The 22,498-nt window shown below is 45.3% G+C and overlaps 1 long non-coding RNA gene across 2 annotated transcripts; it reads left to right on the top strand.

Annotated features, from left to right (window-relative positions):
- The first annotated feature begins 407 nt into the window (after positions 1–407).
- Positions 408–21,023, top strand: LOC140475963 (uncharacterized). 2 transcript variants are annotated; one of them, XR_011960380.1, is made up of 5 exons: positions 408–466; positions 1,179–1,394; positions 1,506–1,612; positions 7,073–7,198; positions 20,283–21,023. It is a non-coding gene; the product is annotated as an uncharacterized lncRNA (long non-coding RNA). The 2 variants fall into 2 exon arrangements; XR_011960379.1 differs by lacking the exon at positions 408–466 and having other exon boundaries at positions 477–1,394.
- Positions 21,024–22,498: the final 1,475 nt, after the last annotated feature.

The following is a 22,498-nucleotide window of genomic DNA, read 5'->3' as shown; positions in this document are numbered from 1 at the left end:
ACAGAACACCAGGTTATAGTCCAACCGGTTTATTTGGAAGCACTACTTTGCCGGTCCTTCATCAGGTGGTTGTGTGATTTTTAACTTTGTCCCTCACTCTTGTAACTGAGAAATAGCAACAAAAGCCACGAAGCAGTGCGCAAGCTCCAGCCAACAGTTGGTACTGTAGATAATGAAGAAGGTTATCTCAGAATACAATGGGATATTGATCAGATGGGCCAGTGGGCTGAGGACAGGCAGGTAGGATTTAATATAGATAGATCAGGTTAGAATATCTGGTTGTCATAGACAGGTGTGATTGATGTCAGCGGCGGACCAATGGAAAGGCAGGGGCGGAGCTGGAGGACCGAGCGGGGCAGTTGGTCCTCCGGCCAATCAGGGAATAAGGACGGGACTAGACTATACCACGTGATCATCCTCGCGGTGGGCGCTGATGTTCGGAATGTGTATGTGCGGAGGGCTGTCGGTAAGGAAAGAAATAAACAGCAGGAAGTGGGAGGGAAATGGTGTTGGTATGGTCTGAGAGGTTTCACAATCATTTGGTACGCATCCGAAAATACAAATTTGAAACTTACAGTCTCATGTTTGAAGCAAACGGGAAAATGCCTCGTTGAGTAATCGGCCCGAGTGAGCGTCGCCATCTTCATTCGGGGCAATGATTCACTGGACACGTGGGCGGCCGCCAGCTTTGTAGGGGGCAAAGTTCAGAGGGATGTATGTGCAGCCTTCCCTGGTAAAAAGAGTCATAGGGCAGGATTTACACAGAGCACATTCAAACCCAGAAAAATTGACTTTTTTCTGGATTTGTTTCATCATTCATTTAAATGATTTGGATGTGAATAGAGGCCGTATAGTTAGTAAGTTTGCAGGTGACACCAAAATTGGAGGTATTGTGGACAATGAAGAAGGTTATCTCAGAGTACAGTGGGATATTGATCAGATGGGCCAATGGGCTGAGGAGTGCCAAAAAGGATTTAATTTAGGTAGATTAGGTTAGGCTATCTGGTTGGCATAGGTTGGACCGAAGAAGTCTGTTTCTGTGTTAGACATCTTTGACTGTGGGATCATAAAAGTGAACTCTGCTCTGGTTCACCTCTGGGTTCTCTGATTATCTAGCTTCCTCAGTCTCTCGTGGGTATATTTTTGCTCTGTATAGTATTTTACTAATACTTTCACAGCTGCTTTGTAAATGAATTGAAAAATGTAGAGCTGGAAAAACACAGCAGCGCAGGCAGCATCCGAGGAGCAGGAGTATCAACGATTCGGCATAAGCCCTTCTTCAGGAATACAAATGAATTGTCCACTGCTGCCCGGCTCCTGACCGTATGATGTTCCATTATCAGTTTATCTTTTCCACAATATCTTTGACGGTCAAGAATTCTTTTTTCCAATAAGTGAGTGCATTTTCCTTCAATTTTCTGACAGTCAAATTCTGCACCATTTTCATTCCCTGTAATTCATATTGCACTCCCTGAAACATCAACTGTGTATTTCTCCTTCCACAGAAACCAGTGATTAATGCCAAAGCCTTGTTGCCTGTGGAGAGGGTGATGTTTGACTTCCTTGTACTGCTGCAGTTTGTGTGGTGAAGGTGCTCCCACAACGTGGTTGGGTAAGAGACATTACAGATTATTCACTCAGCGATATTGAAGAGTAGAAGATATCTGTACAAATCATCATGGTTTTAATTTCACAAAAATATTATTGAGAACTTTTGACATAAGGCTACAGATGGAGAATATTGTGTCCAGTGACCAAAACCATTGCCAAATAAGCAGTTTTTCAAGAATGCCTTAAAGGAAGAAAGTAGATCTTAGAGAGTTAGAGTGGGGATTCCAGACCATGTTCCCTCGGAGTCTATAGAAACAGTCACACAGGTGAACTCAAAAATAAACACATCATTGAGAGTCTGAACTAAAATGAGTTATTGAGATATGAAAAGGTGTGTGGTGCAGGGAGATAGGAATGATTAGAGCCAGGAATTAAATCAAAGGTGCGAAAGTAAATTGTTGTCGCTTATAAATGGGAGTCTTTTGATTGATCAGCAAGTTTTGGTACAAGTGAGCACTTCGGCAGTAGAGTTTTCAATATTCTTGAGATTATCGGGAGGGTGACTGTGGGATGCTGGCCAGGAGTGGGTTTAGACAATGAAATCTAGAGTTAACAAAAGGAATGAATGAGAGTTTCAGCAAATGAGCTGAGACTGTGGTGAGGTCAGGTGATATCACTGAAGTCCAAATAGTGGTCTTGGAGGGGGTCTGGCCTGTCATCCTCACCTCATTCAGCTGTTTGTCAGTTTGTGAATCAAGTGTGTAACAAGCTCAGGAACTGAGTGGCCCTGGCAGAACCCAAACTGGGCATCACTGAGCAGTTGCTTGACAGCACTGTTGATGACACCTTCCATCACTTCACTGCTGAGCGAGTGTGGACTGATGGAGGGGAATTGGCTGAGTTGGATCCGCCCTGTGTTTTTGTGTTGGAACATCCCTGAGCAATGTTCCACAAAGTCGGTAGGTGCCAGTGCTGGAGCAGTACTTGCCTTGGTGGGCAGCAGGTTCTGGAGCACAGCCAACAGGATTATTGCCAGAATATTGGCAGGGCCCATACCTTTACACTGCTTATCCATTTCTTGATCTGATTTGAAATGAGTTTTCAACCAAGTCGATTCATAACTGTGATGTGAGGGACCAATGGAGAAGGCTCATCCACTTGGCACTGCTGGCTGAAAATCGCTGCTAATGCTGTCCTCTTATCTGTTGCATGAATGTGTGAGACGCCTCCATCGGTAAGGGTGGGATATCTGTGATGCTTCCTCCAGTGAGTTGTTTAATTGTCCATCACTATTCTTGACTAGGTGTGGCAGAACTGCAGAAATCAGATCTAATCTGTTGGTTATGGGATCACTTAGTTCTATTTTTTGTTGCTTGTGGTGTTTGGCATGCAGGTTTGGTAGCTGCACCAGGTATGCCTGGTACTGCTCCTGGCATGCCCTCCTGCATTCACCATTGAACCAGGGTTGATTCCCCTGGCTTGATGTTAATGCTTAAGTGGGGGATATCAGGCCATGAGATTTCAGATTGGGCTGGAGTACAGTTCTCCTGCTGTTGTTGGCCCACAGTGAGGCAGAAGTTGTAGGGTCAAGAGGGCTGATTGTGTGGTTGTATTTTCCAGTGCATTGGTAGATGTAATGTGGTCCATCCAGTTTCATTCCTTTGTTGAAACTGTGTAGTGATTAATACAATGAGTGACTTGATGGTCCACTGTCGGGTTTCTTTCCCTCAAGGACATTGTCAATAGCAGAAAAACATCCCCAATGGTTCCATGGCAAACAGTAGATTCTTCATTCCAGTTAATTTTTTCTTGACTTCAGAGCCACCCTCTACCAATTTGGGATTCAAACCTGAACTTCAGTTGTATATTTTAATATTCTTGATAAATACGACAGGTTTGTTCACTTATTTTTAGAATCACTATCACAGGTTTGTTTTTATTTCCAAAACAATAAACAAATGTCCATTATCCTGTCTCCTCCATCCTCCCCTCCAACAACTAGAGTGAGGAGTACATGGAGTTTCTCTGTCAATAACATTGAAACAATCCGATCAGCTGCCTCTGCTTCTTTCCTCCCTCTCCACGAGCCCACCAAGCCATTCTGCCTCACTAGGATGCTCCTCCTGTAAGTCCTAAACTTGCATTTCCTAGAGTCCCTTGTCAAGCCTTATTTGAGGTCATCTTGACCATTTACCCGAGTGTAGCTAAATCATGGACATTCCAAATCTCTGTCTCATCCTCCTGCTTGTCACCGTCATTTCTGCCCGCACCTCCCCCACCCCCCCCCCACCCCCCGCCTTGCAATTCACAGATATTGTTCCATGATCTGTCTGTCTGTCTTTTCTGGTTATGTCCTTCTCTCCCATTCTGCTAAAACCTAATATTTGTCCTCACCATCATTGGAAAATCCTGCTCCATCTCCACTCTCCCTTTCTGAATTCATTGTATTTGGTGTCCCTCCAGGATCTATCCTTAGTCCGTCCTGTTTCTCACCTACATACTGCCACGAGGTAACATCGCCCAAAAGCACTGTGTTAGGTTTCACATGCACACTGACAATGTCCAGCTCTCCCTCCCCATCATCCATCTCCATTACTCCACTATTACTCAGTTATCAAACTGCTTAACCACGCTTCGATTAGCTGCAATTCACTCCAATGAAACACCGCAATTGTTAAACCCATTGCCTTCAGATGCTATTCCAAATTCATTTCCCTTACTGCTGTGCCCCTCCCTCTCACTGGGAAGTGTCTACACTCTTCACAATATTGCTTTCATATCTGACCCCAAGGTTTCCTTCTGATCAGACATCTACACAATCACAAACACCAGGAATTCCAATCTCTAAAATGCTGCTTGTCTCCTTCTCACCCCAGCTTCATTGCGACTGAAACCCTAACCTGTGTCGGTGTTGCCTTTAACTTAACAAATCTGAAACAGAACCCTTGATTCCGCGACTGACCCAGAATCTGGTTCAAGACTCACCCGGAATGGGACACATCCTCTCCATATTTATCCTGTCAAACCTCGACAGCATTCTGTATGTTTCAAAGAGATTATCTCTCATTCTTCCAAAGTCCAGTGAGTAGATTCCCAACTTATTCAGCCTTTGCTGACAGGATAATCCCTTCAAAACAGGGATCATCCCAATGGATCTTCTCTGAAATGCCTCCAATAAACTGTTCTATTTCATGAACTAAAGTGACCAAATCTGTTCACGTTACTCCAGATGTGGTCTCACTTGCCATTTGTTTAGTTCCCCTAAGGTATATACTCCAAACTCTTATATTGCAAAATCTTTGAAATAAGGGACAGCATTCCATTCCCCTTCCTGATTCCATGTTGTAACTGTGTGCTCGCTTTCTGTGTTTCCTGCTCATTTTCCCCCAGTCCCTTTGTGATGCAGCTTTCTATAGTTTATCCCAAGTTATACTCTATTTGCCAACTTGTTGCCCAGGTTTCCTGTGAATATCTCTCTGTAAACTGTTTATAATCCTTTTGGAACTTTCCTGTTATGCCTTTTCTAGGAGATTTCCCCCCTCATTATTCGAAACATGTACTGTGAGCACTGGGCAGTGGGGAAGCATGCTCAGTTGCTATCTTTCAGGGATACTCTGTTTCATGACTGGTAGGACCTTGTTGCCCATTGGTCAGAATGGAGACAACTTGCCCATCAAGGTGCATGAGCCTTTCACACCCCCATGTCTTATTGATGAGGCACAGCGGCAGAACGGAAGGAAAGAAAAGGAAGGAAATCCTGCTCTCCACATCTCACTGAATCTTGGGACATTCTGTCTCATGTTCAGTCACATGAAGTCCCAAGGTGGAAACTCATCAATACCCACATAGATTTGCCCTTGAAGTTCCTGCTAACCTCCGCCAGGGGTAATGTGTACAGTCCTCCTGGGCCAGGAGGAGGGGATTGTATGAGTTTCAAACTTGAACTGACAGTGACGGATTTTATAAACTTGTATTACAGGCAGATATTCAGATGGTAATCTCAGTCACTCTAACGCCAAACTCTGACAGAATTACTCCATTCATCAGGACCTGGATATTCATATTGTGTGAGAGTATTGTGTTCCAGATCAATACCATTTGCTGAATAAAAGATCTCCTTTGAATCAAACCATCCTCTCAATAGATCTTCCCAAATCTTCAACATGTGTCCTGTAACCCTTGTATAATGAGCTGATGGGTCTAAGGTTTATTATTACAACGTGTAACTTTTGTAAACCGCTTTGTCACAGCTCCCCAAATTTCCTTTGCTACAAGGAGAACTCCTCGGTTTCCCCAAACCCCTGATTCCCCAATGTCTGTTTTCTCTCTATAAGGTACACATCAGGATTGTGTTGGAACATTCTCCACTTGCCTGCATCAGTGCACCCCCACCCCCCAACAATATTAAAGAAAGTGAACATCCTCCAGGATAAAGTACTGTCCCTGAGAGGTTTCCCATCCACCACCTTCAGCATTCCCTCTCCCCACCCTCGAGGCACAGTGGCATCACTGTGTAAAAGATCAAGTCAGCATTGTACTACCCAACCATAGGACTGCTCTCTCATTAGAGAGAGATGTCTAGTAGTGGTTAACCTGAATATTACCACAGCACAGGCAAGGGGAGAGGTTGAAAAGGAGAGTCCATTAATTGCGGATGGTTATTCTTGATGTGTATTAGCAACACACATGTCACGTGAACAATTAATGTTAAAAAAGCCCCACAAATTCTGCAACTAAAATCCCCCATTCCTTGAACCATCCTGGTAAATCTCATGTACCCCCTCTCAGGGACCCTGCCATCCTTCACAATGTGTGGGCGATCTGTGGTTCTCACAGACCCAGCTGCTGTGAACCCTGTGGGTGATAGCATAGAGCAACAGTTGCACTAAACCTCACTGTCTGGAAGAGAGTGAGAGACAGAAATCCCGAAGGCATTTAAAATCTATTTAGGAACACACTTGCAAGGCCAAGGCTGACAGGTCTATGGCCTCTGTGCTGGAAAATGGAATTAAAATAGTTAGCTGGGAGATTTCTTTACAGCATAAACCCAATGGACCACAAAACCGTTTTCTGTCATGTAGACCACAGACGCGTAATATAGGAATATGACAAGCTTCAAATAGAAACCGGGTCAGAGAAGGTGATATTAGAATAGATGATACGTGATTGATTAATGTTTTTTGGAGGAAAATGTGACAGAGGTTAAGCGGGAAATTGTGGAGCTATGGGTGCAGGAATCTGAAATAAAAATGGGTTATCCTGAAGGTTGGAATTAAAGAAAGGCACATCACAGAGATTTGTGAGGGTGGACAAGATTAAAGATAGAGAGTGTGTTGAGACTGGAGGAGATTAGAGATTGGAGGATGTTGCAGAGATTGAGATGTTTTTGATCCCAGAGATAGTGATAGTTCTGAGACTAGAGAGGAATTATAGAGATAAGGATGAGTTGTTAGTTTTCCCAACACTACCTCTTTACTGATAATGATTGTTTCTCTGTCCTCATCTGCCATTGCCTCCATAGGTCTGCGACAATGAGAGTACGCAGATAGTATGTTCCTGTTAAGGCCAAGGCTGGGAGGCATCGAGAATGCTGCATGACCTGAGAAATTGAGGCTCTGGTCAAGAAAATGAAGGAAGCATATGGCAGGTACAGACCCCACTGTGTTTGTGTGAATCCCGAGAGGACTATAAGGGCAGTAAGAGTATACTCGCGGGAAACCAGGAGGCAAAAAAGGGGACATGAGATAGCTTTGGGAAATAGGAGAATTAAGGAGAATCCAAAGAGATTCTACAAATACACTAAAGAGAAAAGAATAACGAGGCAGAGAATAGCCACCCCCAAAGATCAACAAGACTGTCTATGGAACAGCAGGAGGTGGGAGAGATTTTAAGTATTTGATGTCAGATTTTAATGAAAGGGGATATGAAAGTTAGAGAAGTTGGAGAAATAAATAGTGATAACTTGGCAAGTGTACATATTACAGAGGAGGTGGTACTGGATGTCTTAAAATGCATAAAGGTGGATAAATCCCTGAATCTGATCAGGTGTATCCCAGAACTTTGTGGGTAAATAGGGAAGCTTTTGCCGGGCCCCTCGCTGCGATATTTGTATCATCGATTGCCACAGGTGAGGTGCTGGAAGATGGGTGCCATTATTTGAGAAAGGTGGTAAGGAAAAGCCAGGGAACTATAGAGCGGTGAGCCTGAAGTCAGTGGCAGAGACGTTGTTGGAAGGGATTCTCAGGGACAGGATTTACATGTCATTGGAAAAGCAAGAAATTATTAGGGAGAGTCAGCATGGCTTTGTGCATTGAAATCATTAACTTGGACTTGAGAAAGACACAAGGTTTCACATACCACACTGGTTAGCAGGTTCAATACCATAGAATTCTGTCAGAACAAGCTGTTTGGATACGGAATTGGCTGGAAGGTCAACGAGTCAGAGATGGACAGCACAGAAACAGAGACCCGTTGGTCCAACCAGTCCATGCTGATCAGATATCCCAATGCAATCTAGTCCCACCTGTCAGCACCCGGCCCGTATCCTTCCTGTTCATATACACATGAAGATGCCTTTTAAATGTTGCAATCGTAATGGCCTCCACCACTTTCTCTGGCAGCTCATTCCATACACGTACCACCCTCTGTGTGAAAACGTTGTCTCTCAAGTCTCTTTAAAGTCTTTCCCCTCATACCATAAACCTATGCCCTCTAGTGCTGGGATCCCCCACGCCAGGGAAAAGCCCTTGTCTATTTATCCTATCCATGCACCTCAGGTTTTTATATACATCAATAAGATCACCTCTCAGGCTCCGACGCTGCAGGGAAAACAGCCCCAATCTATTCAACCTCTATTCAACCCCCAGCCTAGCTCAAATCCTCCAACCATGGCAACATTCTTGTAAATCTTTTCTGAACCCTTTCAAGTTTCACAACATCCTTCCAATAGGAGGGAGACCAGATTTGTACGCAACATTCCAAAAGTGGCCTAACCAATGTCCTGTACAGCTGCAACATGATCTCATAACTCCTGTACTCAATACTTAGTCCTATAAAGGCAAGCATTCCAAATGCCGCCTTCACTATCCTATCTACCTGCACTCCAAGGTCTCTTTGTTCAGTAACACTCCTCAGGACCTTACCATTAAGTGTATAAGTCCTACTAAAATTTGTTTTCCCAAAATGCCACTCCTCATCCCATTCACCCATCTGACCGAGATCCCATTGTACTCTGAGGTAATCTTTTTCACTGTCCACTACACCTCCAGTTTTGGTGTCAACTCATGAACTATACTTCCTATGTTCACGTTCTAAGTCATTGATATAAATGACGAAAGGTAGTGGATCCAGCAGTGATCCTTGTGACACTCCATTAGTCACAGGCCTCCAGTCTGAAAAGCGACCCTCCATCACCACCCTCTGTCTTCTGCCTTTGAGCCAGTTCTGTATCCAAATGGTTAGATCTCCCTGTATGCCATGAGCTCTAACCTTGCTGAGCAGTCAGTGTCATAGTGCAGGATGCTTTTTGGACTGGAAGCCTGTGATGAGCAATATGCTGTCAGGCTGGGTGCTGGGTCCACTGCTTTTTGCCATTTATATAAATGATTTCTTTGTGAATATCGGAGCTATGGTTAGTAGGTTGACAATAGACACCAAAATTGGAGGTGCAGTGGACAGCAAAGATACCTGAGAGTACAATGAGACTCCGATCAAATGGGCTGAGGAGTGGCAGATGCAGTTTAATTTAGATAAATGTGAGGTTCTTCATTTTGGAAAAGCGAATCAGGGCAGGACTTCTACACTTAATGGGAAGGTCCTGGGGAGTGTTGCTGAACAAAGAGATCTTGGAGTGCAGGTTCATAATTCCTTGAAAGTGGAATCATAGATAGGCAGGGTAATGAAGAAAGTGTTTGGTGTACGTGCCTTTATTGGTCAGTGCATTCCGTACAGGAGTTGTGACGTCAATTTGCGGCTGTACAGGACATTCCTTCAGCCACTTCTGGAATTCTGCTTTCAGTCCTGGTCTCCCCGCTATTGGAATGATATTGTGAAACTTGAAAGGATTCAGAAAAGATGCAAAGATGTTGCCAGGGTTGAGGGATTGAGCTATAGGGAGAGGCTGAATAGACTGAGGCTGTTTTCACTGGAGAATCGGATGCTGAGAGGTGACCATAGAGGTTGATAAAATCATTAAGGGCAAACAGCCAGGATCTTATTCCTGTTTAGGTGAGTCCAAAACTAGAAAGCACAGGCATGAGGGAAAAGATTGAAGAGGGCTATTAGGGGCAAAGTTTCAAGCTGAACGTAGTATGTGTATGGAATGAGCTGCCAGAGAAAGTGTGGAGGCCGGTACAGTTACAACATTTAAAAGGCATCTCATTGGATATGTGATTGGGAAAGGTTTTGAAGGCTATGGGCCAAGGGCTAGCATATGGGACGAGATTAATTTAGGATATCTGGTCGGCATGGACAAGTTGAACTGAAGGGTCTGTTTCTGTGCTGTACATCTCTATGACGCTAATAAATTAAAATTAAGATAGGTTTCTCTTTTATGGAGAGTTAGCAGAAGGCCAGACAATTCTCCTTAGAGCTGAGAAGGTTAAGCAGTGATTTCGACCAGGAGTTGATTTGTTTCCAGGGTATTTCATTTACAGAGAGACAGAGTGAGAAATTTTTAACGTCACAATTTTTAGTAACTATTTTCAGGTAACTGGCAAATAATGCAAAGAAAAATGTCAAGATTTTTTTACTCAGTAAGTTCTGAGCATCTGGAACAGTTTGACCAACAGCTGGATGCAGATTCAGTAGCTATTGTCAAAACAATTTTGAAATTTAACATTTTTAAGGAAGGATTTGGAGGGCTATGTCCAAATGGGAGGTGAGTTGTGATAGACTGGCACCATCTCCAGAGGGAGAGAGTACAGCCCCAATGGGCTGAATAGCCTCCAGTCCCTGTGCTCTGTGATACTGACCCATTCACTGTGAATGATAAAGCTCATCACAGGGCAGAGCCGTAGAGATGTACAGCATGAAAATAAACCCTTTGGTTAAAGTGGTCCATGCTGACCAGATATCCCAACCTAATCTAGACCCATTTGCCAACACTTGGCACATATCACTCTACACCCTTCCTATTCATATACCCATCCAGATGTCAAATCGTTTAATTGTACCAACATCCTCCACTTCCTGACAGAAGATTCCATACACGCACCAACCTCAGTGGGGAAAAATATTGTCCCTCAGATCCATTTTAAATTCTTCCCCTCTCATCTTAAACCTATGCCTTCTCATTCTGGACTCCCCGACCCCAGGGAAATGACCTTGTCTATTTATCCTACCCAGGCCCCTCATGGTTTTATAAACCTCTGAGGTCACCCCTCAGCCTCTGATGCACCTGGGAGGATCCCACCACTCAGGTCACAATGGGGCCTGGCTGATTGACACAGCTTCAGACCAATAGGAGAGTTGGCATGATCCTCCAGCCAATGGGAGTGAATGAGGGGTGGGTCCAGCAGGCCAACACATGACCATCAGCTTTGCAGGCGCAGTGTCACTGTGAGGGGGGACTGAATGTGAAGGAGTGGGAGAGACAGCAGATACTGGGAGAGAGATGGAGTTAGTGTGGACTGGGAAGGTTGATAAACGCTGTTTCAGTCTGCTGGACCTGAATTAGATACTCCGGGTAAATTAGAACCAAAAGAACTGTGGATGCTGTAAATCACACACAACAACCAGAAGGTACTGGAAAAGCTCAGCAGATCTGGCAGCATCTGTGAAAAGAAATCAGTTCGCATTTCGATCCAGTGACTCTTCCTCAGGAACTGATGTTACTGAGAAAAAAAGAGTCTGTTTTTACGCAGAAGGTAGGGGTTAAGGAGTAAATGATAAGTGGGGATAGAGTCCAAAGAGAGAGATAAGAGCAGTTGGACAAAGGAGTGGATAACGATCTGACGGGGGGAGAGTGAATAGCTGTTTATGGGGACTGTTAGTGGTTAACCATAGGTCGTGAGTAATGGCAGGCTACGTAATAACAAGGACTGGTATGTGGGGTAGGGGGCAAAGACACTAGGACGTGGGAGAGTTCAGGACCTAAAATTATTGAATTTGATGTTGAAGCCAGAGGGTTGCAGGGTTCCCGATTGGGAGATGAGGTGTTGTTCTTCCAGTTAGTGTTAAAGTGTGGCGCTGGAAAAGCACAGCAGGTCAGGCAGCATCCAAGGAGCAGGAGAATTGATGTATTGGGCATGTCAGCACTTCATCAGAAATGTGGGTGGTGGAATATGGCTGAGAGATAAATAGGGAGGGGTGTTTGGGGTTGGGGGAAGGGAGCTAGGGAGGCAATAGGTGGTTGTAGATGGAGGGTCGTGGTGAGAGGGTGGAATGGATAATTGGAAAGGAACATGGACAGGTGGGACTGTTCAAGAGGTCAGTGCTGAGTTGGAGGGTTGAATCTGAGATAAGTTGGGGAGTGGGAGATGAGGAAACCTTGATGCCGTGTGGTTGAAACTTCCCAAGATGGAAGATCAGGTGTTCTTCCTCCAGGTGCCGGGTGGCTCGGATTTGGGGATGGAGGACTTGCATGTCCTTGGTGACGGAGGGGGTGGGGGGTAACCGAAGTGGTCGACTACAGGGCGGTGGGGTTGGTTGGTGCATGTGTCCCAGAAATGTTCCATGGAATATTCCACAATTTGGCGTCCTGAGAGCAAGGGACACAATCGGTGAGGTGTTTGGTTGAGCAGGGAAATCTCTGCTAGATGTGGGAGGATCCAGTGGTGCCTTGGATGGAGGTGAGGGGATGGTGTGGGCACAGGTTTTCCACCTCTTACAGTGGCAAGCGAAGGTGCTTAGAGTGGAGTGTGGGTTGGTGGGGAGTGTGGATCTAACGTGGAAGTCACAGAAGGTATGGTCTCTGTGGAATGGTGAAAGGGGTGGGGAGGGAAATATATCTCAGGTGGTTGGATCTGATGGTGGAAAGAGCAGAGGATGATGCATTGTATATGGGTGGAATGTGAGGATGGGGGGATTCCATCTTTGTTGCATTTGGAGGGGTGGGGTTCAAGGGAAGTGGTGTGGGAAGTGGAGGAGATACACTGGAGGGCATTGTTGACCACATGTGAGGGGAGATTGCAGTCTTTGAAATAGGAAGCCATTTGGTATGTTCTGAAGTGTTCATCCAGCTTGCATCAAGCTTCACTGGAACACTGCAGTAAGCATGAGACAGAGATGTTGGACAGGGAACAGTCTTGTGTGTTAAAGAGCAGGCAACTGGAAGCTCAGGGTCTTTTTTGCAGGCACAATGTAGATCATCAGCCACCATTTCCACCACCGCCACTGAGATGCGAGAATGTTCCTGTCTCCTCCATTAACAGCTTTCCAACTTCCCACTCCTTTATCTTTCCAAATGTTCCTGTCTCTCTTTGGGCTCTGTCCCCACCTATTATTTACTCTTTAACCCCTATCTCCTGTAGTCCAAAGATCTGTAGGTTCGGTGAATTGGCCCAGCTAAGGTTCCCGTAGGGTTCAGGGATGTGCATTAGTTCGGGGGAAATGGAGAGTAATAGAATAGGAGAATGGGTCTGGGTGGGATAAACTTCGGAGGGTGGGTGTGGAATTGTTGGGCCAAAGGGCCTGTTTCCTGAAGGGATTCTAATTTTCCCAGCTGTCATCGGTTCTGAGGAAGGGTCACTCTACCCACGATAACCCATGGTGTGTGCAGGAGGCGGAAAGGGGAGAGTGGCAGCAGAAACCGGATGAAATGTATCAGTGTAGACTGGGAGGGTTTAGTTACACTCTGGGCAGGTCGTTAGTCTGAATTAGAAACTCTTGGTCCCACGTTTGCAGCAAAGGGGAAGATGGCTTGGGCCTCAGGCAGTGAGAGGTCCTGGGTTATAGCCGCCATCTTTATTTGGGGCAAGGTACAGCAAGGAGCATGCACGTGTCCTCTTCCTGGGTGGGGTCGGGGTGATTTGAAGAGGAGCCTTTAAACATCAAACACGTACCAAGAGAAGTGTTTGCCTTCACTATTCATCTTGCACTGACTGTGAGCTTTGTTTTGTGAATTCAGTTTATAGGATATTAATTGAGGATAATTGAGACTGGGATCTCAATAAACAAGTTTCTCCAGATAGCGGAGTCCTCAGGATCTGAATATCATTGGGATTTAACTGTGGAACGAGAAAGGTTTGTCTGTTCTGTCTGTGGGAAAATATCTTCAATATTTTTGTCAAGCCAAAAGCAGAACGATGTTCAAGTTCATGGTTGGATCACCCTTGGGGTATGTGTTCAATTCTTGGCCCTGTAGCTGTGGAAAGAGGTATTGGCCTGAGAGAGAGCACAGGTTTATGCAAATTACACCTCGCCTTTTTGCAGGAACTGTCAGGTTTAGTCTCAATTATCCACTTTATAATGTTAATCTGTAAACTCCCTACTTCCAATTCTCTGCAAATTTCTCGTGGACTCAAATTCCAGCACCATTTCAGGTGGAATGTTCCAGATTCTGACAACTGTCTGTTCATTCAGAAACTGCTGAAGTCCATTTTGACTCTGGGGTTACAAAGGGCTGAATTGAAAGATGCAATGCTGGTCCTGAGCTCCCATTGAGATGCATTGGAACAGTACAGTGTAGGTGTGAGCAGACAATGAAAATGACAGGGCTGCACTGTGAGGGCTGCTTGGCTCAATGAGAGTGTTTTGAAGTTGGGTGTAAATAGTGAGGTGAGACAGGGAGAAGGTGAAGCTGAAACTCCGTTTTAGTTCAGGCCTTTCAGAAATTCACAGTCCCAATGGGAATAGCCAATTTGTCAGTGATACCTGTGGAGTATTTAAGTTTTTAAAGTGTGACATATCAGCTTAAGTAAAGATTTTTTTGTTATTATAATGGACATGTTTGAAGTGAAGGAAGGTTACTCACTCATTTAAATTCTCTTAATGGGAGTAACTAGATGAATGTAGAGAGACGTTGTGACAGGAGCCCTCAGATCCGTGGTGTGCTCCTCTTGTACAATGTGGGAAATAAGGGCCGCTTCCAGTGTCCCTGACGGCTATTTGTGCAGGAAGGGTTCCCATCTGCAGCTACTGGGAAACTGCTTTTCAAAGCTGGAGCTGTGAGTGGACTCACTGTGGAGCATCTGCAATACTGAGAATGTTATGGACAGCACGTTTAGTGGGTTAGTCACACTGCAGGTGAGGGTTACACAGGCAGAAAGGGAATGGGTGAACATCAGATCTAGTAAGAGGCTCAGGAAGTGAGTACAGGAGTCCCCCGTTGTTATCCCCTTTTCATACAGATACTGTACACCGCTTGGGATTCTGTAAGGGCAGGAATGGGTGGGGTGGCTTCTCGGGAAATCAGCATCAGCCAGGTTCATGACACCACAGAGAGCTCTGCTGATCAGAACAAGAGGAATGAGAGTGGCAGGGCGATAGTGACAGGGGATTCAATAATCAGGGGTACAGCCAGGCACTTCTGTGCCCACAGACATGAATCCAGGATGGTATGTAATCTCCCTGGTGCCAAGATCTGTGATATCATGGAGTGGCTGCAGGATATTCTGGAGCTGGAGGGTAAACAGGCCGTGGTGGTGCAACACACAGATACCAAGGACATCGCTAAACAGAGGGATGAGGGCCTGAAAGCTGGACATAGGGAGAGCAGAGATACATTAAAATGTAGCTCCTGAAATGTAATAATGTCAGACTTACTCCCAGTGCCATGTGCTAATGAGAGCAGGAATGAGAAGGTAGATCAGCTGGATGTGTGGCTGGCGAAATGGTGTACCACAGAAGGGTTATGATTCTTCAGGCACTGGGACTGTTTCTGGGTGGGACCTATACCAGCCTGACCGGTTGCCCCTGGGCAAAGCTGAGACAAATCTGGTGGGGCCTTTGGCCAGTTCTATCGGTGAGTTTGTAACTAGTCTGGCAGGGGGATGGGAACTAAAGTGTAGGCTTAGAGGGTCAGATTCAGGACAGGGAATGGGAGGTAGAATATTAGTGATGTAGTTAGCGGCTCAGAAAGCCAAAGGAAAGGAGGATTAAACAAAGATTGAGTCCCTCTTCATCCATCAGTCCTGACATCCCAGGAAGGTGAGTCAACAAAATCTGGAGCTGTGTACATGTCTATGACTCTGTGCTTCAGCAAAATGGTGGAAATCTGCAATAAAAACAAAAAACGCTGGAGATCCTCAGCAAGTCTGTCAGCATCTGAAATGGTGACAGATGCAGGAAACATTGCAGCCTTAAAGAAGTGTTGAGATGATCACACCAAGCACTACAATATCAATTACACGCTGAGTGCCAGAACGTGGGACTAGCATAAATAGGTGCTTGATGACCAGCATGAATACGATGGGGCTGGAAAGGTGACGTTTCGGGTCAGGGTTATTTATCAACACTGACAAAGGGTCCCGACCCAAAACATCAACCTTCCTGCTCCTCTGATGCTGCCTGACCTGCTGCACCTCCCCAGGTCCACATTGTACAGACTCTGACTTCGAGCATCTGCAGTCCTTAACTGTCTTCACATCCCAGGACTCATCTGGTGATCATCCTTTACACTCTCTCAATAACCAGGAGAGCCTTCCTTGGAAAAGGGGGAACAAAGGTGTACACAGTACTCCAGGTGTGGTCTCACCAAGGCCCTTCCAGAAAGGGATCCCTGCCCCCATCTTCTCCATAATGGTCATCAAACACGCATGCCTGGTGTGATCATCTCAACACTTCTTCAAGGCTGCAATGTTTCCTGCATCTGTCACCATTTCAGATGCTGACAGACCTGCTGAGGATCTCCAGCACTTTGTTTTCTCTGTTATAGAGTATTGAAAGGGGGGATTTGCGGATGAGAAATTGAAATTGAACCTCATGTTCAGAACTGATAGTTACTGGATCCGTGCCGATCTGAATATCATTGGCCTTTTCATCTGGATAGAAAGGTGTGCATTCTGTCCGTGGGCGAATATTTCAAATGTCCGTGTGATTGGGAAAAAAGTACTGAGACAGTGAAGTCCATGTTAGTGTGGGGACTGTGGAGAGAGATTTCATTGGTTTTTGAAAGTCTAAAACATCATGGTACATTTCCCTGGAACAGGTAAGCCACAGATTGGTTTTGTATGAGGACAATTAACCATGAAACCAGAAAGACAAAAGGATTCCTGCATCATGATAAAAAGCTATGAAAACGGGATTGTTGTAATGGAGTGAATTATCGATCATTGATTGTAATCCATTGGCGTTGTCACATCGGTTCCAGCGCTGTAGGGAAACACGGGAAATGTGATGAGTGCAGTGTAGGTTTCAGTTATTCAACTGGAAAGCTGCAGAAGAAATTTACAAGGATGATGTCAGTTCTCAGGGGTCTGAGTTACAGGGAGAGGTTGGACAAGCGAGGACCTTTTTGTGCAGAGCAGAGGAAACCGAGGGGGAGCATTTTACAGAAGTGTATAAGATCATGAGAGGCATGGGTAAGGTGAATGCACACGGTCTTTTTCCCAGGGACTCAAGGATTGGAGGGCATCAGGTTAAAGTTAGAGGAGAAAGAATACATGGGAAACTGAGGGGGAACTGTTCTACACAAAGGTGGTATGTATATGGAATGAGCTGCCAGTGGAAGTGGTTGAGGTGGATATATTAACAACATGTAAAAGACATTTGGACAAATACATGGATAGGAAAGTTTCAGAAGCAGATGGGCCAAGTGCAGGGAAATGGGGTTAGTGTGGATGGACAATCTGATTGGCATGGGCCAGTTTGGGCCAAAGGGCCTGTCTCTGCTGCAGGACGGTATAACTCTTCGTGCATTTGCTATTTCTCCCCCTAACTCTGTTGGTATCCTGGGATGTATTCCATCAGGGCAAGGAGACTTGTCTACCTTTAGCTCCATTAACTTGCCCAGCTCTCACTCTTTCCCGATAATGGTTATTATCGAGGTCCTCCCCTTCCTCAGTCTCCTTATCAATTACTGGCATGTTCTTCGTATCCTCCACTGTGAAACTGACTGCTGTGTGCTCATATTTCTGAACCCTGCTGGATAGGAATAACTAGGCACAGAACTCTGAGAGGTCTTCCTTGAGTCTTTATTGGTGAGACACGGCAGCTCCCTGGATAGTGTACATGCAGAACACCTCCAGGCAGCATCAGGTACCTCCCCACCTGTCCGATGTATGGCTCCCCTTCTTATACCTTTTGTGGTTTGTGACTTTGAATAGAGACTGTCTCTCAGTATTATCTCCATGGCAACGGCAGTTAGAAAGTCTAGTTCAGTTCAGCACTTTGTGATTAAACCACACACCCCTCCCCCAACGCCCCCGTGGCTCCCTCAAGTATCTGACAGGCACTTCGGTTTCAGTGGAGCTCTCTCTCAGGATTCTGATGTGGAGGAGCCGGTGGTGGGGTGGACAAAGTTAAAAAACCACACAACACCAGGTTATAGTCCAACAGGATTATTTGGAAGTACAAGCTTTTGGAGTGTGCTGTGATTTTTAACTTGATCAGGATTATCTCTATGGTAACAGTTAAGTGCTTCAACAATTACAGAGGCCATATGTTCCCCAAACAATAGGTTTCCCTCTAGCAGGGTAAACTGCTATTCTGGCCCTGGGGATAGCTACTCATCACTTTTTATCCCCAATTCCATCACACTTTCTGTTGAGCTTGGAAGATTTTCCAATCTCCGAATTTATCCTTGGTCTTTGCCAATTTGTATGCCTTCTACTTCAATTTCATAGACTCCCTTATTTCCTTAGACATAGCAGATTACTCCTTTTCCTACAGTCCTTCCTTTTCACTGATATATACTTTTGCTGAGAAATTTCAAAAATTACTTTGATATTCCTCCACTGTCTGTCAACTGTTCCACAGTAAAGTCTTTGTTTCCAGTCTGCATTAGTCAACTCCTGCCTCATCCTATTGTAGTCTCCTTTGTTTAAGCACAGTATCTTGGGATTGGATTTAATCTTCCCACTTTCCATCTGTGTTCTAAATTCAACCAGACTTATGACAAGTCTTTTTATCAGATTACGAAGTGAGACGATGTTTCCTGGGTGTTTTGGTTTTCATTGTCAGTGAAGTCCAGGATAGATATTCACAACAGAGTATTCTGGACGGTGTGAATGTACTACACAATCTAAAACCATAAATCACTGTCTCCCTTCAGTTTAAAATTACAAAATCATTATCTCCTACATGCTTCCTCACTATCTAAGTTTGGAATGCTAATCGACCTGACTATCCTGCGGTTTCCGAAAATCTCCTTTGGTGAAGTTGGTGAGTTTTGGATTCATCTTTCAGGTTATTACCGTAAGAAGATAAGCCCTGGGTACAAGAGAGGCAATGCAGCCCTTCGAACCAGCTCCACCATTTAATACGGTGATGATTGAGCTCACCTCGGTCTCAGCTGGATTTTCCCACTTGCTCTCTCTCACACTTCAATTCATTGCAAATTAAAAATCTGTATCTCTTCATTAAATTTGCTTATGTCTTGACATCCACCGCATTTTGAATAGGAAATTCCACAGATTCACAACACATTGAGATAGGTACATTCTTCTTCATGAGAATAGAATAGAGTCCCTATAGTGCAGAAACAGTGTATTCATCCATCGATTCCACACCAACCCTATGATGACCATCCCACTCAGACCCACCCATTCCCTGTAACCCTACATTTCCTGTGGCTCATTGCCTAACCAGCACATGTATGGACCCTGTGAGCAATTTGGCATGACCAATCCACCTAACCTGCACATCTTTGGACTGTGGGAGGTAACTGGAGCACCGAACAAAACCATGCAGACATGGGGAGAATATGTAAACTCCACACAGTTGCCTAACGCTGGAATCAAACCCGGGTCCCTGTGCTAGTCACTGAGCCACCTCTGCTTAAAATCTGCTGCCCATTATTAACCTCCCCACCCCGCAATTGGCTGAATGTATATTCCTTACGTCAGAAATCGGGGTGTCTAAGCGGATGTCTCAGTAAATCCCAGAGACAGCCCACATGTCCTGTGTGTCTGAATGGATATCATATAGACAACACCCTCCAGCCCACACTTTCTTTCACTTTCCATGGACAGGTCTCCAGAGGCTTCATGGGGACTACAACTCCCACAAGCCCTGAGGCAGGGACCACACGTGTGTGGGGAAACCTACCACTGTGCATGTACAGAATGTGGGTGGGTTTTGGAGCATGTTCTTTGGGGTAACTAGCGGAAAGCAATTCACACTGTGATTGGCTGGAGGAGGGACGCATCTGTCTATAGTATTAATCAGTTGTGGGGGGGGGTCAAAGTGACACTACGCCCAGATGGGACCAAGTTCCATTTGCAACTTGTCATAACGCTCGGAATTGACCAATGGGAAACAAGGAAGAATCTGACCCATTCTCCCAGACTGAAGATTCCTGTTCTGTCCAGGATCTGCCACCTCCCTTTCTGTTTCCTTTTGTTTCATTCTGCTGTTACATTATTGACTTGCAGCAACTGAAGGAAAAGGAAGTAAACCCAAAAAGGGTGCAGTGTCTAACCAGGGACGGGAAGTGGTGCCATGGATCTGTTTATCAGTAACTCCATGAGAATGAGGAGGGTGTACATTAGGGGCAGCAGAGTCAGAATGGTGGGAGAGAGTAAGTGGGCTGGAGGGTTACAGCTTTGGGGGAAGAAAGGGGAAAAAGGTATTCCAGAGAAACTCGCATTGTCTGTTCTGAATTTCTAATCTGTACATATTCCATTACGCAGAGTGCTCGATGGTGAAGATTTGCAGACTGAAATCTCAAAATCACGTGCAGATTGTGATTAAGTTACCCAGCATTTGAAGAACCAAAGATGGAGAATAACTTGGCGAAAATCCTGCAACACTCTCTCTCCCAGCATTGTCGGTCTCTCTGCGCCAAATGGACTGTGAATGGTTCAAGACAGCAGCTCACGACCATCTTCTCAAGGGTAACTAGAGATGGGGAATAAATGCTGACTGAGCCAGTGATGCCCATATCATGGAAATGGGTTCTATCCCTCGTTGCTGAAACCCAATTGATGTTACTGCAGGAAGATGAGGAACGCTGAGTGTATCCTCCAGGAGGCAGCACCATCACATTACCCCTGCCTACACCCACACAGTAACACCGCAACGCCACTGGAACAAAAGGCAGTGAAGCTAAAGGAGGGCTCAGACATAAATCTGAGGTAAAGCCATGAAAGGGGATTGGAACAGAGCAGGAACAGGAGACTGAGCTGGATGGTCAGCTGATTCGCATTGAATGGTGGAGCAGGATTGAAAGGCTGAATGGTCTCCTCCTGCTGCTATCTCCCAGGTATGTATATAGTCATGGAGCCTGGGTAGGAAGAAGGGGGCAGGGATTCTCCAGGAGATTGCACTTCCACATCAGTTTTCAGTGAGGGATGGTTTGATGGATTTTATTTAACATTTATCTTTAACACAAGGTTTCTAAATTTTGGCTTTAAAATGTTGTAAAAGCTTTTTGCACCGCAAATAAAACTAAAGAAAATAAATTGAACTGTCTGAATATAACAGTTTTAAAGCTTATCCTTTGTAAAACAAAATCCTGTCTATTTCCAGACACCATCACTTTCCAGCTACTCAAATTCCAGGGAAATATTCCCTCCCTGTCTGAACCTTTGGTTTGATTTAACAGCTTTTCAGTTCTCGTTCTGTGAGCTGTGAAGCGTTCTTTTTCCCCATTTCTCTGACCCAGAAATGTGAGCACAGCAACCTTCCCACCATCAAAATTATCATTATGCCATTTTGCTTTTGGTTAACCTATAATCTCCAGCAGTGCGAAAGTGAGGACTGCAGATGCTGGAAACCAGAGCCTAGATTAGGGTGGTGCTGGAAAAGGCCTCTCGCCAAAACGTTGATTTTCCAGCTCCTCGGATCCTGCCTGACCTGCTATGCTTTTCCAGCACCACTCTAATCTCGACATATCACCAGCAGTAAACCATTTGTGTAACCAATTGAATATTTCCAAACAAAGTCCATTATGGGCCAAGCAAACCATTACAAGTGACAGAGTGAGAAGGGGCTAAATCAAAGTAGAGTTGTGAGGAGGGGGTAGCGGTGGAGATAAAGCACTGTATCCCCTACGGTGCCCACCTCTATGTAAAGGCATCGAGAGCATTGATCCACACTACATGCTCCTTCTCCAAGGGCACCCTGCTGTGTAGCCTTTATCCTCAATCATAGAATAAAATCCCTAGTGTGGGAGGAGAGCATTGGCCCATCAAACCCCACCGACCATCCAAAGAACATCACTCCCAGAGCACTCTAACACTGTAACACTGCATTTCCCATGGCTGATCCACCTAGTCTGCACAATCCAAGACACTGTGGACAAGTTAGCATGACTGATCCACCTGACCTGCACATCTTTGGATTGTGGGAGGAAACCAGAGCACCTGAAGGGGACCCACACTATCCTGGGGATAATGTGGGAACTTCACGCAGGGCGTTGGACAAGGCTGGACTCCAACCTTGTACCTGGTGCTGTGAAGCAGCCGTGCTACAGTCACAATTTAAATCAAAACAGATGATCCCTGTTTATTGTCACATTGCTGTTTGTGGAGACTTACTGCCCAGAGAGACATCCTGAGGTTCAGAAAGTGGCAATGTAAGTTCAGTCACCTCCAGCCCAGTTAATGTGGTTAACAACAACATCAATACTCCAACAGTGTCATCGTGTACAAGGTCCACTCCTGACTCTGATGGACAGTAACATCAGAATCAGAGTCCTGCAGTCCACATGGAGCAGGTGGATGACCACTTCCCTGTGAGCACTCACTGGGCTCTCAATCGTGTTGAAGACGCAGCAAATCCCTTGTCACACAGAGGGGTGAACTGCTCCTACCCAGAGTGAACCCATTGGGGTCTCGGGGGGAGGATGAATCACTGAATCCCCTCTCTCAGACTGACCATCTGAATGGTCTCTCCCCCTGTGTGG

Source organism: Chiloscyllium punctatum, chromosome 4, assembly GCF_047496795.1.
Source record: "Chiloscyllium punctatum isolate Juve2018m chromosome 4, sChiPun1.3, whole genome shotgun sequence".
Classification (NCBI taxonomy): domain Eukaryota; kingdom Metazoa; phylum Chordata; class Chondrichthyes; order Orectolobiformes; family Hemiscylliidae; genus Chiloscyllium; species Chiloscyllium punctatum.
Note: the sequence above shows the minus strand (reverse complement) of the source record. Positions and strands in the feature narration are given on the sequence as shown.